We start from the raw sequence: 13,391 nt of genomic DNA on the forward strand, positions 1-13,391 counted from the left end.
TCCTCTCCTGCAGCTCAGGGCTCCAGGTTCACTGCGGATACAGTGTTTTCAGTGTCTCCTCCCTTCTTCCGTTCCCTTCTCAAGTCTTTCTTTCCTCTGAATTTTTCCTAGGAACCTACCAGGGGACCCGTGCTTCAGGTCTCACAAGGCTTTGATTGGCCTTTACATGACATCATTTACTCAACCTTTATTTCTCACAAGGAGAATGCTGAGTGAAAGGGAAAGAAGAGTTCGGTGAAAGCCAGCGAGGAAGAAGACAGAAGCTGCATCAGAGGCACAGGGGACAGGCTGTCTTAGGAGGTGTTCAGGAAGGCCTTTCCTGACCGAGACAGTGAAGCTGAATCCTCAGGCTGGGATACCATGCCTGGAAAGGCTGGGAAGCAGACAGGCAGTATCTGGTGCACAGGGAACAGAGGATGAAACGGAAAAACACAATCTCAGTACATGAGGAAGCATGGTGCATTTCACATGTGGCCCCCGGCACCAAGACATACAGGGACTTTTCAACAGCTGTGTGGCTTCCAGACTATTTATGACATTTGGACTTTGTAGATGACAAATATTCATTCTCATGGAACTGGGAGACTCGGCTTAAGTTTTTGCTTCCTTCTCAAGTAGGAAAAAATCAATATAAACTTTTACTGAATGCTGAATTCTCAAGTTCTCTGGAACCTGGGGTGAGAGGCATCACAGAGTCTCGCGAGTTGGGCAGGTATGTGGTGAAAATCAACAGTTTTGCTCAGAACATGAGGTGAGAGGCCTACTAAGCTTAAAGGAATGAGCAACAGATTCAAGTTTTCCTTCAGCTTATGTGCTTGTCCCATGATGCTCTAGCTTCTCTTCCACTTAGTGAAAAAGCATTGACTCACACTGCGGTTGGCAGCTCAGGGATTTTCTTTATCCTAACGCTCACTGCACAGGGCTGTGTGTGACAAAATCTGTAGATACTGGAGCTGGGGAAGTATGGCAGAGCCCCTCCTAATCTTAAGACATATGTAGGCTGTGAGGACTGTATTCAGCATCACATAGTCTCTAATAGTTTTGTTTAATAAGCTTCTTTTTATTTCTTATTATTAATAAGATTTTTTATTTTTATTATTAAATTTATTTATTCTACTTATTATTATCAAAATTTTATTTCTTATTCCTATTATTAATAATAAAATTCAAAGCAAGGAAGAAGAAAGGCATGTGATTGTCATCTACTCTGAAATGTGTTCTGAGTGTTGGGTATGACACCAACAAGCTAGGTCCTGAGGTACACTGATACTTCCCCTTTTCAGTAGTAAGCGGGCTGCATGTGTGTGTGGGGGGAGTAATATGGGGTAACTGCATTCTTTAACTTTCCATATTGTGACTACTATAGCCACAAGACCTAGTTCTCCAGAATGAAAGCTGTAAGTGAATTTCCAACTTCCCTCTGCCTCTTGTTCTCACCTTCCCATGACAGACACAGTGAACAAGGTTTAGGTATTGCTGGAACCATAGTTTCTGACTAGTTAAATAAAGGTTGATTTGTATGTTTGTGGTTTTTCATATAGCATTTCCTTCAGGTATATCTGTTAAATAAACTTATTATAAATGATATATGGGGAAATATAAATGTGTAAAACTATACACAGAAATTTAAGAGTGGGCAGAATAATATGGGACTTTGACCCTTTTGAGTGATGCTTGCTAGTTTGGAATGAAAATGCTCAAGTTTTCATAATTTGCTTTTCACTGCCGACAATCCCCAACCTAACTTCTTGATCACACTATAGACTTTTTCATTTATATAAATATTTACATCTAAGATAAAGTTACATTAAAATAGAAGAAAGCAGGTCTATGGCCATGGCTCAACAAGTAAAGGGCTTGCAGTGCAAGACCTGAGGTTGGGTCCCAGCACTCATGTAAATCCTAGGCAGGTGTGCTGGCTTAATTGGAATCTCAGTGCACAAGAAGCAGAGACAGAAGGTTCCACAAGCAAACAGGCAAGCTAGACTAGCAGGGTCCATGAGCACTTGGTTTAGGTGAGAGATACTGCATTCTTATAAAAGGTGGAGAGAGTAACTGAACAAGATACCCAAGCAACAGAGCCTTGGTCCTCAACTTGCACACCTGCATAGACAAACATGTATCTTCCCACACACATGCAGACACACATACCCACATTCAAGCATACAACGCATACACATAAAAAAAAAGAAAAAAGTAGCAATAAGTGTATACCTTTGTAAAAACCAATAAAAAAATAAAATAAATCAAAGTCAAAACTGAAAGTCCATTGTGTTTGGCTTAAGATGACTTTTTCAAACATCTCTGAAGAAAATCACATTTTTCTTTTATTTGGAGTAGGAATGGGAGAAAACCCCACCTCAGTTTCTTAACCCTCCTGAATATGAACCAGCGTGGAGCAGTTACCGTGGGCTTTCATACAGATGAAGTAGGCATGTTCTGAAACTTCCAGTCGCAGCTTGAGCACTTAGCATGAAAGACCACTCCCTGACTGATAATTGCCCAGTCCATTCTCCTTAGTATTGAAGATGCCCCTCCACACACATTACAGCTAATAGGCAGACCCTCGGAGCTCCTGTGGTTGTTCCAGCAAACACTTTCTTTGCTAGCCAAACAGTAAATGTGTTTTGGAATAAAAAGGGTGACTTCAAAAAATGGATAGATTTTCTAAGGCAAACTATGTGCTCACCAATTCCCGGTTCTGAATTACATCAATATTGAGTGAGCATGAAGTCAGGTGTCAACTGCGATAGCGTTGTCCATAGCACAGCTGGTGACTCTGTGATTTCTGGATATGAGGCTGCTGTCAGTCCTGCAGTCTACACTTAGAAGCACTTAAAAGAAATTTCAATTTCAAGAAAGTTTACTAATATTTTTTTGTAACTGTGGATGTTTGCTTTGTTACCGACTATGTGGTCGATTTTTGAGAAGGTTCCATGAGCTGCAGAGAAGAAGGTATATTCTTTCCTATTTGGGTGGAATGTTCTATAGATGTCTGTTAAGTCCATTTGATTCATTACCTCCATTAATTCTCGTATTTCTCTGTTAGGTTTCTGTCTGATTGACCTGTCCATTGGTGAGAGAGGAGTGTTGAAGTCTCCTACTATTAGTGTGTGCGGTTTGATGGCTGCCTTGAGTTTTAGCAATGTTTCTTTTATGTACGTGGGTGCATTTATATTAGGGGCATAGATATTCAGGATTGAGACTTCATCCTGATGAACTGTTCCTGTTATGAGTATAAAATGCCCCTCTCTATCTCTTCTGATTGATTTAAGTTTGAAGTCTACTTTGTTAGAGATTAGTATGGCCACACCTGCTTGTTTCTTAGGTCCATTTGCTTGATAAGTCTTTTCCCAGCCCTTTACTCTGAGTAGGTGCCTGTCTTTGTGGTTGAGGTGTGTTTCTTGTAAACAGCAGAATGTTGGATCCTGGTTTCGTATCCAGTCTCTTAGCCTGTGCCTTTTAATAGATGAGTTGAGTCCATTGACATTAAGTGATATTAATGACCAGTGGTTGTTAACTCCGGTCATTTTTTTAGTCGTAGAGTTTGTGTGTTTCCCTTCTTTGATTTGTGTTGGTGACGGGTCTCTAGATGTCTCAGTTATTGTGGTCATTGTTGGACTCCTTGGTTAGTGATTTTCCTTCTATTACTTTCTGTAAGGCTGGATTTGTGGCTGCGTATTGTTTAAATTTGTTTTTATCCTGGAAAATTTTATTTTTTCCATTTATAGTGAATGAAAGCTTGGCTGGGTATAGTAATCTGGGCTTGCATCCATGGTCTCTCAGTTTCTGCAGTACATCTATCCAGGACCTTCTGGCTTTCATGGTTTCCATGCAGAAGTCAGGTGTAAGTCTGATAGGTTTACCTTTATAAGTAATTTGGCCTTTTTCCTTTGCAGCTTTTAATATTCTTTCCTTATTTTGTATGCTTTGTGTTTTGATAATTATATGGCAAGGGGATTTTTTTTTTTGATCCAGCCTATTCGGTGTTCTGTATGCTTCTTGAACCTTCATAGGTATATCTTTCTTTAGGTTGGAAAATGCAAATCAAAACAACTTTGAGATATCATCTTATACCTGTCAGAATGGCTAAAATAAAAAACTCCAATGATAGCCTTTGCTGGAGAGGCTGTGGAGGAAGGGGTACCCTCATCCATTGCTGGTGGGAATGCAATCTTGTGCAACCACTTTGGAAATCAGTGTTTCTGTTTCTCAGGAAATTCGGGATCAACCTACCCCTGGACCCAGCAATACCACTCCTGGGAATATACCCAAGAGATGCCCTATCATATGACAAGAGCATTTGTTCAACTATGTTCATAGCAGTATTATTTGAAATACCCAGAACCTGGAAACAACCTAGATGCCCTTCAATGGAAGAATGGATGAAGAAAGTATGGAATATCTACACATTAGAGTACTACGCTGCAGTAAAAAAACAATGACTTCTCAAATTTTGCATGCAAATGGATGGAAATAGAAAACACTATCCTGAGTGAGGTAACCCAGACCCAAAAAGATGAATATGGGATGTACTCACTCATAATTGGTTTTTAGCCATTAACAAGGGTCATGGAGTCTACAATTGGTGATCCCAAAGAAGCTAAGTAAGAAGGTGAACCAAACGAAAAACATATAGTTGTCCTCTTGGCTATGGGAAGTAGACAAAATTGCCGGGGAGAAAATTGAGATCTTGGGGGTGGGGTGCGATGGGGGTAAGGGGAGATGGGGAGAGAAAAGGGAGAAGGGGAGTATGGGGGGAACTTGGGGAAAAAGGAGGATTGGGATAAAGGAAGGTTGGATAGGGTAGCATGGAAGCACAATTCTTAGTTAAGGGAGCCACCTTAGGGTTGGCAAGAGACTTGAACCTAGAGGGGCTCCCAGATGCCCAAGCCGAGGTCCCCAGTTAGTTCCTTGGGCAGCTGAGGATAGGGAACCTGAAATGACCCTATCCTATAGCAATACTGACGAATATCTTGCATATCATCATAGAACCTTCATCTGGTGATGGATGGAGATAGAGACAGAGACCCACACGGGAGCACTGGACTGAGCTCCCAAGGTCCCAATGAGGAGCAGAAGGAGGGAGAACATGAGCAAAGAAGTCGGGATCACGAGGGGTGCATCCACCCACTGAGACAGTGTAGCTGATCTATTGGGAGCTCACCAAGGCCAGCTGGACTGTGACTGAAAAAGCATGAGATAAAACTGGACTCTCTTAGCATGGCGAACAATGCGGGCTGATGAGAAGCCAAGGACAATGGCACGGGGTTTTGAACCTACGTAATGTGCTGGCTTTGTGGGAGCCTAGCCAGTTTGGATGTTCACCTTCCTAGAAATGGTCAGAGGGGAGAGGACCTAGGACTTACCAAAGGGCAGGGAACCCTGACTGCTCTTTGGACTGGAGAGGGAGGGGGAGAGGAGTGGGGGAAGGGGAGAAGGGTGGGAGGAGGGGGAGAAGGGTGTGAGGAGGGGGAGGGAAAGGGGAGGCTGGGAGGAGGAGGAAACTTGTTTGTTTTTTTTTCTCCTTTTCTCAATAAAAAAAAAAAAGAAAAATGCTAAAAGCAAAAAAAAAAAAAGAAAGTTTCAAAACCTTTATTTATCTATTTTTTTATTTGTTTTTTTTTTGGTGTGTGTGTGTGTGTGTGTGTGTGTGTGTGTGTGTGTATTTGCCCATCTTTCAGTACATGTCTGCTAAGGTATGCATGTGAAAGTTTGAGGATAATTTTGGGGATTTTATTTTCTTCTTCCATCATGTACTTCTAGAAGGGCTTACCTCAGAATGTTAGCCTTAAAAGTAACTACCTTTAGCTGATGATCTGTCTTTTAACTTGGAAATGAAAAATAAATTATCTCACCATAAATATGTACAATATTCATAATTCAGCCATTCTTTCCCAAACATAAAACCAGAGATGACCTTAAGACTATCTCTGATTTCATTTCTAACAACCCATAACCCTTACTCACTGCATACTGGACTCTTGACATCTTACATGTGATGTATGTATATGTATGTATACACATATACATATATATATACACACACATACATGAATGTACACATGTATACACACACACAGGACACAGGTGTAATGTTGGGTCTCTAACCAGGGCTTAGAGCATATTAGCTAATTACCAGTTCAGCAATATCTGGGTCCCTCCCCTACACCGCTAATTTCAGTGCTTTTTTTTAAAAAAAATATTTATTTACTTATTATGTATACAATATTCTGTCTGTGTGTATGGCCTGCAGGCCAGAAGAGGGCACCAGACCTCTTTACAGATGGTTGTGAGCCGGGAATTGAACTCAGGACCTTTGGAAGAGCAGGCAATGCTCTTAACTGCTGAGCCATCTCTCTAGCCCAGTGCTTTTGTTTTTGTTGTTTTGTTTTTCAGAAAATGTGGTGCAACTAGATGTTAGTGCAGAAAGTAGAGGCCGAGTTCAGTACCCTGATCTGCTTCCAAGGCTAAGGTAGAGGACCTTCTCCAAATTCTACTCAGCTGCAGTGCCAGGGGACTCGGGCAGCTTATCCAACCTCGTGCAGCCTATAACTGACTAAGCAGGGACTCCAGCACTGACATCCAGTGTGCAGCCCCAGAGTTCTTTACTCCCAAGCACCAGCAGTTCTCTCGCTCATCAGCCTGCTCCCACCAGAGCAGTGAATCACACTTCACCCTCTCCCCAGTGTCCCTCTGGGTTTTCCTGAAAATCAGCAGCCGTATTTCATTTGAAACATAATTTGCTATATTAGTGTGTACATGTGTGCATGTATGTGTGTGTGGTAGGTGGGTGTATCCCATGGTGCCCATTTGTGGGTCAGAGGACAGCTTGTGGGAGCTGACTCTATCTATCCTTCCGTCATGTAGAGCACAGAGATTGAACTCAGGCCCTGAGGCTTGGCAGCAGGTGTTATTACCTGCTATACTATCTTGTGGTGGTTTGAAAGAAAATGACCTTCATAGGAAGTTGCATTAATAGGCAGTGTGGCCCTGTTGGAAGAAGTATGCCATCGTGGGGGTGGGCTTTGAGGTCTTCATTGTTCGAGCTATGCTCAGTGAGACACAGTTCACTTCGGTTGCCTTGGATCAAGATTTAGAACTCTCAGTTCCGTCTCCAGCACCCATGTCTGTCTGGCCACTGACATGTTCTGCCAGGATAATGGACTAAACCTCTAAAACCGTAAGCCAGCTCCAATCCATTGTTTTTCCTTATAAAAGAGTTCCTGTGGTCATGCTGTCTCTTAATGGTGAAAGAAACCCTAACCAAGTCATAGCCCCAAGCTCCTAGAAATGCTATTTTAATTTCTGTGTGTCGGGGAATATTAACCTTCCTTACAGCTGGCCTAGCGGATATAACTAGAGACTTTAACTCAGTTCTTCTGTCTTCAGGTTTATGCCTCGTGGTTTTAACAGTGACTAAAATCAAAAGCAAGTATAAAAGACTCGCCTATAGAATTATAATCAAACATTAAATAAGACAAAGAAGATGTGACTCTGCACCCTTGTAACTCTTTGCTTCAGCTTCCCGTGTCACAGTGCTGATTGCCACCTTGAATGCAGGATACAGGCTGAGAGAGAGACTGGGTGGGATGCAGAACAATAACTCCCTCCGTTTCTGCCTATTTCCGTTTCCACCTCAGAAATGGAAATAAGAATTGATGGACGCCACACCTTTGAAACGGCACAGCATGGATTCTTTTCAGAGATGCTGAATAGCACATATTCCAAAATAGACTCCATCTGCAGAAGATCAGCTGCAGTCATCAGTTAGGACATACAATACTTTTACACTTCATATGTTTTAAGCACACAGTTTGGCTTATTTTGCTTCATTGTGTGTGTGTGTGTGTGTGTGTGTGTATGGTGCATTTCTATGTTCACGTATGTGCCTGTATGTATTGGATGCTTGTGCACATGTGTGAAAGTCAGAAGCCAGTGTTGAATGTCTTTCCGTATTGCTCTTTATATTATTTTTCAGACTCTCTCTCCCTGGACCCGGATTCCTAGTTAGCTTAAATTTGATATAGCCTAGAGTCATCTACGCTCTCAATTGAGAGATTGCTTAGAAAAGCCCATATTGACTTATCTTGATTATTAATTGAGTTGGAGGGCCAGGTCCATTGTGGGCAATACCCTTACCTGGACAGGTGATCCTGGATTTGATAAGAAACCACAAAATTGAGGCTTGTAATTAAACCAGCATGGGCTATGATTTCTGCCTTCAGTTTCCTAGTTGAATGCCTGTCCTGACTTCCCTCAAAGATGAAGTGATTTGGAAGTGTAAGCCAAATGAAACCTCTACAGAATAACTTTGATCAGAGTGTTTTTTACCATAGCAACAGAAAGCAATCTCAAACACTGGAGCTCACCAATTCAACTACACTAGCCAAGTGAAAGCCAAGTATTCCTTTTCTCCTCCTTGCCATTGCTGGGATGGCAGAGGTGCACATCCATGCCTGGCTCTTACAGGGTGCCAAGAATCCTAACCCAAGGCTTTGTGCTTCCACAATAAGCACTCTACCAACTGAGCTATCCCACCAGCTCTTGACCATTGTTTAATACCTACAACAAATTTCACAAGGGACATGTTTTCCAGACCTGTGTCTTCCCACACATCACAGAAAACCCTATAAACAACAAATGATTTCCATTGAATGCACCAGGAGCTAGCAAAGAGGATGAGTTGCAGCCTCAGTTATGACACACGTGTTAGCCCGGTAAGCCAAGATTCAAAACTGTTTCACGGACAAATCCACGTAAAGAGTCAAGCACAGTAATAAGTATAAACAGAAGCCTTGGACTGGTAAGATGGCTCACTCGGTAAAACACTTGCCTTGCAAATATGGACACCTGTGTTCAAGCCCCTGCACCCATATTAAAATACAGAGAAAGTGGTGCACAACGGCAGTCCCAGACAGGGAGGAGGAGACAGGTATATCACCAAGACTCACTTGCAGGCCAGCTTGGTAAGCTTCAAATCTCCAGAAAACAAACAAAAAAACCCAAACAGGTGGAGTCTGAAGAATAATTCCTGAAGTTGTCCTTTGACATACACATCAACATGCGTACATTACACACGAGAGTTTCTTCTCTGAATATTTAATACCCAGCCATGTGTCTACAAGTAATAAAATTATGCTCACATGTGTCTAAGTAGTGAAATTATACCTCACATTCAGAAGAGTATCCATTCTTCTCTTTAGATTAGTCTCATCCTCATGAAAGAGGCTTTGGAGAGAGCAAAGACCCTTAAGGCTGCGATAACATTGGATGAAACACATGCACACTTCTTGTGTTACCAGACAGGTGTAGGATGACGGGATGCTGCAGCTGACAATCACCCATGGACAACACTTCTGGTTTAAGGGATAACAAAGCTTCAGAGGTAAGCCAAGTAGAAGCTTCACCAAATACCCACCCAATGTGTCATCTTAAAATACTCAAATCCTGTAGGATCGGGTTGGAAAGATGGTCCACTTAGTGGACCTTTTGGAGGACTCAAAGTGGATTCCTAACACCTCCGTCAGGCAGCTCACCACTAATCCAGGTCCTTGGTATCTGATGCCCTGTTTTGGCCTCTACAGATAGGGGACACATATGCACACAGACACAAGCTAAGGTATATGCACAGAAATAAAACTGTAGATTAAAATTAGAATAAAGCTATAGATTAAAATAAATGTGGTGATCAAAAACCATGGCCCAACCCAACTTGGGTGGGAAAGGGTTTATTTCACTCAGTTTCTTATAACTCTCCATCTTCAAAAGCAGTGAGGGCTGGAACTCAAGCCGAGCAGGAACCTGGGGGCAGGAGCTAATGCAGAGGCCGTGGGTGAGATCTGCTTACTGGCTTGCTCTCCACGACTTGCTCAGCTTGCTTTCTTATGGAGCCCAGGGACATCAACATAGGGGTGACACACCCACAGTGAGCTGGGCTACCCACATCAATTAGAAAATTGTCCTACATGCTTGCTTACAGTCCAGTCTATGGACTCATTTTTTCACTCGAGGCTCGCTCCCCTCTAAAGACTCTATCTTGTATCAGATTAACATAAAATTAGCCAGCACAACTGTTCATAGACTTGTTCAGTCTAAAAAGAAGCCTGCTTGCCTCCTGCACATCCCAGGCCATTGTGGAATAATGGAACTTCCACAATGTAGCACTGGCTGTCTCACTGCATAACTGATTTTATGGAGCCTTTTGTGATCTAGATCTTCCTCCTGCCATGCACGTTTCTTCTGGCTCCTCCATCCTTACCCCACTACATTTCTCGGGAAGGACCCTCACAAATCTCTTTCACATGAGATCCTTTTTGGAAGGAATGTTGTCATGGTTCCTACCAGTCTGGCTTTGTGACTAAATAGTGAAGTGGTGAAGTGTGAGAGACGTGGACACAAGCAGCCTCCGTGAGCCTGTGCGGATGCCACTGCTCACCTGTGCCTGTTTGTGAAATATTGAAGTGCTTGTGGCTCAGGCATCTTGGCTATGGTGTCCTTCAGTGAATAGTTAGGTGCTAATCAGGCCATGCCCACATTCAGAAGCTTGGAAGAAGAGGGTAAGAGCTATACATAGCCTGTCTGTGAATCTGTAGTCTTTAACAGACTCTCCAGGCATCAGGATTCAGGTGCTTAAGAGGCATTCAAATTTAAGTCTCACTTTCTTAGGGCATTTTCACAGGGTTCGGCTGCTGGACCTGTGGACATCAGAGGGCGGAGAGTGTAATGAGCACCTTTACTGGATGTGCCCATCTTTCCCACACCCTCAGACTTGCATGTTCTCTCCCTATCATGGAGGACCCCTCACTTCTTGCTGCCTCGGAGTCAGGGACAGTCTGGCTGCAGGTTGTGCTGTGGAATACACATCAACCTCATATCAGGACACACCCTCCTTCCTCTGAAACCTGGAAGAAGGGACCCTAGTTTGCCATGTGAGCCTGAAGTTTCTCAGAGCTCCACCACGCTGCTATCTTTCTACAGTATTAATGCCTCTCCCAGGAAATGTATTACCCCAAAGGGCAGTTTGCCTCAGTGCCCCCACCCCAAACCAAGGCTTTTCATCTGTGGAAGAATGAATCCATTAAGGCCATGGTAGACAGGGAATGTCTGCCTGTCTATTTCACAGGTCAGAAGTTACATGTGTCATGATGAAGCCATTAGGAGTTCACGGAGGCTCAAAAGATTTCAAGTTTAGTTCTAAGTAAGAAAGCTTCATATTTGCCCACTTTGACCCAGAATTGCTTCGTACGCACATAAACAGCCAATCATGGATAGAAATGTGAGGGGTGCTCATGCATACAAAAGTGCGAAGACTGATTAACAGCTCAGTGTGATACTGGACACCTAAATTTAAATGAAATAAAACTGACTAGACTTCCTTGATGAAACCAGCTATATCCCAATGCTCAATCTCTCTCTGTCTCTCTCTCTCTGTGTTTCTCTCTCTTTCTCTCTGCCTCATCTCCCTCTCTCTCTGCCCCCCCCCCCGCCGTGTGTGTGTGTGTGTGTGTGTGTGTGTGTGTGTGTGTCGGGGGGGGGGTGTTTACAGGCACACATACACACACCTGTATGGAGATCAGTTGTCAAGCTTGCCCATCATTTCTCAGGAACTGTCCCCCTTGCTTTGGGAACAGGGTCTCTCATTGGTTTGTCTAGGCTGGGAGCCTGCAAATTCAAGGGTTTCTTCTGTCCTCACCTCCTCATTTCTAGGATTACCTTTCTGTTCTAACATACTCAGCCTTTTATTGTGCTCTGGGAACAAAATATTGTCTCAAGCTTGAAAAGCAAACACTTTATCAAATAATCTATCTCCCAGCCATAATACATGGTTGCTTTATATAGTGACTGACTACTGTACTGTATGACACAATCTGCCATTTCTGAATTTGTAGAAGTTTCTATCAAACACAGTTGGTCTAGAATTTTTCTCATTTAATGAGTGCTTAGCTCCATATTAATTTGGTAATTCACTATACTAACTGGTATCCCCTTCTCAGGCCTAAAGAACTTTTGGTGGATTTTAGTGAATTATTTATAACTTATCTTATTTATTTATAATTATTGAGTTCCATCCATAAGTAAAACCCTGTAGAAGATTTAACAACACAGTAAGACAGCATTCCTGGTTTGGTGCAGGTATAAGAAAAGTGATTTGAGCCGGGCGGTGGTGGCGCACGCCTTTAATCCCAGCACTCGGGAGGCAGAGGCAGGCGGATCTCTGTGAGTTCGAGACCAGCCTGGTCTACAGAGCTAGTTCCAGGACAGGCTCCAAAAAAACCACAGAGAAACTCTGTCTCGAAAAAAACAAAACAAAACAAAACAAAACAAAAAAAAAAAGAAAAGTGATTTGTCCTCTAATAATACATTTGGGAGGAAAGAGGAGATGTGAAACCTTAATCATTTGAATGATGAGTCTTGTTGACATTATACTTAAACCTGTAGTCCATTACCAACAATTTTTACATGCTGGTGCACAGTGCATTAAATAGTTTTCTTCGTGTAATTTGTTTTATAGGTCAGTGCTGAAGGTAAATCTGTTTTTGTTTGTTTGTTTATTTGTTTTTGTTGTTGTTTTTAAAAGGGTTACACTTTACTTTCAGGACTTGGGACAAATAATCCACACCTCTCCCATGTAAATACTATGATGAAGACTTGGATGACAGCTCAGTTGGATGACAGCTCAGTCGTTGGAAAACTTGCTCTACAAGCATGATAGTTGATTCCCAGAATGCTCATTTACAAAGCAGGGAATGATGATGCAAAGTTATAACCCAAGAACTGGGGAAGTGGAGACAGGAAAATTCTCAGCATTTGTCTGGCCAGCCAAATTGGTAAGTTCCAGTTCAGTGAGAGACCCTGTCTTAATAAATAAGGAGGATGGTCCCTGAGGAATGACACCCAAGGTTGCTTTATTGCCTCCAAATGCATTGCTTGGGCATACAAGTGTATATATGCACACACACAGTCACAAAAAACACAATCCTAGCAAGATGCATTAACTTTCCTTCATGCCTAGAGAGCACTGCTGTATTTAAATGAATTTGAGTGCATTTATTAACTTCAGAACGCTGCTGTCAGGAAGATGACGGGACCCTACTGGTCTGTCTCTCTGCACAGGCCTGGCTGAGTTGAAGATTTTGTTTATATAGGGAAATATATTTTAATTTCACACTGGGAAAACATTCCCACAAATATAACAACAATAAATATTGCACAGACAGTGCTTATGTATAGCTGAGCCCAGAGTGTATGCATAAAATCATAAGTTTATGTCCCAGAATGAACACACACACACACCACATGCATGCACACACACACATGATGGGGAAAGGAGGACACATATATACATATATTATAATGTCACAAAAACATTGCTTGCTACAACAAACATT

General features: G+C 42.4%; 1 protein-coding gene across 3 annotated transcripts in view; it reads right to left on the reverse strand.

Moving 5' to 3' along the window:
• Nucleotides 1-13,391, reverse strand: part of Cntnap5 (contactin associated protein family member 5) — a 956,023-nt gene that overhangs the window by 745,191 nt on the left and 197,441 nt on the right. The gene's annotated exons all lie outside the window — the stretch shown is intronic.

The sequence above is a fragment of the Microtus oregoni genome, unplaced genomic scaffold (assembly GCF_018167655.1).
Source record: "Microtus oregoni isolate MIOR12 unplaced genomic scaffold, Mior012 000003F_ref0000135, whole genome shotgun sequence".
NCBI lineage: Eukaryota > Metazoa > Chordata > Mammalia > Rodentia > Cricetidae > Microtus > Microtus oregoni.